The following is a 4,269-nucleotide window of genomic DNA, read 5'->3' as shown; positions in this document are numbered from 1 at the left end:
TGACTATATGATGTGGCAATGTGGTGTAGTAAGCAAATGCTCACCTGCCCCTCTAAAATTTAATTGGATTGGGCTTCTACCAATTCAATTAAATTTATTTCCCAACACACACATCAAATATTCACTTAGTGCATGTGAAATTACAAAACTACCCCTAATACAAAAACTAGTCTAGGTGCCCTAAAATACAAGGGCTGAAAAATCCTATATTTCTAGGGTACCCTACCTACATTATGGAGCCCTAAATACAAGGCCCAAAAATAGTGAAATCCTAATCTAATATGTACAAAGATAAGTGGGCTCATACTTAGCCCATGGGCCCAAAATCTACCCTAAGGCTCATGAGAACCTTAGGGCCTTCTCTTGCATCTCTAGCCGAATCTTCTTGGAGTCTTCTATCCAATGCCCTTGGGGGGGGGGAGGGGTAGGATTGCATCAATAATGTTAATGTTTGTCACATATTTAATAAAATGAATACTGGTAGAAAACTTAAATTATGTGGATTGCTTTGTAGGTGTTTGAGTGCCGAAAGGATGTTTTGCGGTGGGCTCGATCCGTTGCTCATGAAAACGGATTTGTGGCGGTGATTTTAAGGTCGGACACAAACATAGGTAGTAGAGGAAGGACTGCGTTTGTGTTAATTGGCTATGAAAGGAGTGGCGAGTATAGGTGTAGGAAAAAAGAATTTATCAAAAGAGACACTGGGACTAGGAAATGTGGGTGTCCCTTCAAGCTTCGTTGCAAGCCAGTGGTTGGAGGAGAAGGCTGGATGGTGAAGTTGATTTGTGGAGTGCATAATCATGAATTGGCCAAGTCATTAGTTGGACATCCATATGCGGGGCGATTGACTAAAGCTGAAAAAATACTTATTGCTGATATGACGAAGTCCATGATGAAGCCAAGAAACATTCTGCTAACTCTGAAGGAACATAATGCCAATAGTTGTACGACCATTAAACAGATATACAATGCAAGAAGTGCATTCTGTTCTTCCATAAGAGGAAGCGATCTTGAAATGCAACATCTGATGAAGCTTCTTGAATGTGATCATTATATTCATTGGCACAAAATAAAGGATGAAGACGTGGTTCGTGATATCTTTTGGTGTCACCCTGATGCAGTGAAGTTTGTCAACGCATGTAATTTGGTGTTTTTGACAGATAACACCTACAAAACAAACCGCTACAGACTCCCACTGCTCGATTTTGTTAGGGTGACACCGATTGGGATGACATTCTCTGCCGGTTTTGCATATGTGGAGGGTGAACGCATTAATAATTTGGTCTGGGCTTTACAACGCTTCTGAGGCATTTTTTTAAAGCGTGATGCCCCTCCCTGGAGTTATTGTCACTGACAGAGACCAAACATTGATGAATGCAGTGAAGGATGTATTCCCTGAATGCACAAATTTGTTGTGCAGCTTTCACATAAACAAGAATGAGCCCACTTAGGAAGGTCCAAAATTTAATTGGATTAGGCTTCTCCAAATTCAATTAAATTTCTCTCTCAACAAACGCATCAAATAATGCACTTAATGCATGCGAATTTACAAAACTATCCCTAATACAAAAAGTAGTTTAGGTGCCCTAAAATACAATGGCTAAAAAATCCTACATTACTTGGGTACCCTCCCTACACCATGGAACCCTAAATACAAGGCCCAAAAATAATGAAACCCTAATCTAATATGTACAAAGATAAGTGGGCTCATACTTAGCCCACAACTCCAAAATCTACCCTAAGGCTATTGAGAACCCTAGGGCCTTCTTCAGCAGCTCTGGCCCAATCTTCTTGGAGTCTTCTATCCAATGCCATTAGGGGGTAGGATTGCATCATCCACTCCTTCTTCTTGGGGTAGATTTCTTCACTAGATTCTTCCCTTTTTGCTTCTTCACTTTCACTAGAGGAAGGTGAAGTAGTAGCCTCATCTTGGCTACTATAAATTTCTTGGCCCCTCATAATCATGGTTTTCTTGGTGGGGCATTGAGAAGTAATGTGTCATCTTCCAAGACATTTAAAGCACTTTATAGAGCTAATATGCTCTTGCCTACTAGCCTTAGGGGGTTACTTTTCTATTGTCTTCCCTATATCATCTTTGGGCTTAGAAGGTGCCGCCCTTAAGATGCCTTGACCTTGGTCTTTCTTTGGATAAGATTCAGGGCCACAAGATTTTGAAGTAGACTTCCATTTAAGTTGTTGCTCTACCCTTATTTCTCAATCTAAGTAAGCCTATTGTCCTTCCCATGGAAGTATGGGAGGTTGACGTTAGCTTCTTGAGGCTTTCTTTTGTAGAAGCATATGTTATATGAAGTTTTGACGATGCCAAAGATAAGCGCTTCTCAAGTTTAATCCAAGTCAAGAACTCAAAAATTCAAGAAATACGATGAACTTAGTCTCTAGAATCTTAGAAAGCATTCCTTAATTGATGATGCACAGGTTTGGCCAAAGGATATTTTACAAAAGCTTTTTGTGATTTCAAATACATGGTATTTTCTCTCTGGTAATTGATTACCTGAGGATGTAATCGATTACCAGTGGCCAAATTCATTTCTAAAACAAATTTGCAAATTTTGAATTTAAAATTTAAAGCCTGTAATCGATTACACAAGGCTTGTAATCGATTACCAAAAGTTTTAAACGTTTTATAACAGCATTTAGAAATTTGAATTTAAATTTTAAAGCCTGTAATCGATTACAACTTATGTGTAATCGAATACCAGACATGAAAATTCAAATTTCAAGTCTGAAGAGTCACAACTCTTCAGAAACTAACTGTGTAATCGATTGCAACAGTTATGTAATCAATTACCAGTAAGGGATCTTCGAAAATAACTCCCACGAGTCACAACTATTCAAGAAGTTTTTGAATGACCATCAAAGGCCTATAAATAGGTGACTTGGGATACGGAATTCCTTAGAGTTTCCCTTAACAAATTGTCTTATCCTCTCAATACCAAATTGTCTTATAACTGTCAAAAAGAATTCCTTGGCCAAAACACTTTCAAATTCAATAAGGAATCTTGAGTGATTTTCAATTGTAATATCTTTCTCTTAAATAGAGAATTCTTCTTCTTCTTCTCATTCAAAGAAATTGATTAAAGGACCGAGGGTCTCTTAAGTTGTAAGGATTTTTGAACGCAAGGGAAGGGTTGTTCATGTGTGCTTCAGACTTTGTAAAAGGTATTTTACAAGATAGTGGAAATCTTAAGCGGGTTGCTTGCAGACTGGACGTAGGCACAGGCTGTGGTCGAACCAGTATAAAAACTGAGTTTGTAGTCTCTCTTCCCTTAAATTTCTATTATTTATTATTGTTTATATTTTGCTTTAAAGAAGTTTGTTTTTGAATTGTTCTTAGAGTAATTCATAATAAGGATTGCATTGTTAATAAAAAAGAGAGTTAAATTTTAATTGGGGGATAACTTGTGTATCTTAATTCAACCCCCCTTTTTAAGATAACTGAGGCCATTTGTCTAACAAGTGGTATCAGAGCTTCATTCTTGTATAAAGTTTATAAGCTTCAAGAATAATGGCCTCATCAAACTATTTATTTCCCAAAGGGAATTCTATAAATAGGATTCCTATTTTTAAAGATGTGGGTTACCATTATTGGAAAACCCGTATGCAAATTTTTATAGAGGCAATATATCTAAATATCTGGGAAGCCATAGAAATTGGGCCCTACATTCCCACTATGGTGGCAGGAAATACAACCATAGAAAAACTTAGGGAAGAATGGAGTGAAAAGGAAAAGAAATTAGTTCAATACAATTTAAAAGACAAAAATATAATTACATCTGCTTTAGGGATGGATGAGTACTTTAGGGTATCAAATTGTAAAAGTGTAAAAGATATGTGGGATAGCCTACAGGTAACACATAAAGGTACAACAGATGTAAAAAGATCCAGGATAAATACATTGACTCATGAATATGAATTATTTAGAATAAATCCAAATGAAAGCATACATGATATTCAAAAGAGGTTCACACACATAATTAATCATCTTGCATCTTTAGGAAAAGTGTTTCCAAATAAGATCTCATCAATAAAGTTTTGAGATGCTTAAGCAGGGAATGGAAACCCAAGGTAACAACCATTACTGAATCACGAGATCTATCTAACATGTCTCTTGCTACTTTGTTTGGAAAGTTACAAGAACATGAAATGGAATTGATGAGATTAAATCAACATGAGGAGAATGATAAGAAAAAGAAAGGAAATGCTCTCAAAGCTTCATCATCAACCCAAGAAGGAAGTGATAAGGAGGAT

General features: G+C 36.9%; 1 pseudogene; it reads left to right on the top strand.

Annotated features, from left to right (window-relative positions):
• The first annotated feature begins 314 nt into the window (after nt 1–314).
• On the top strand, nt 315–1,306 carry LOC114403102 (annotated as a pseudogene).
• The last annotated feature ends 2,963 nt before the right edge of the window (nt 1,307–4,269 follow it).

This window comes from Glycine soja, chromosome 20, assembly GCF_004193775.1.
Source record: "Glycine soja cultivar W05 chromosome 20, ASM419377v2, whole genome shotgun sequence".
In the NCBI taxonomy this organism is placed as follows: Eukaryota; Viridiplantae; Streptophyta; class Magnoliopsida; order Fabales; family Fabaceae; genus Glycine; species Glycine soja.
This window is presented reverse-complemented; position numbering and strand designations above follow the sequence as displayed.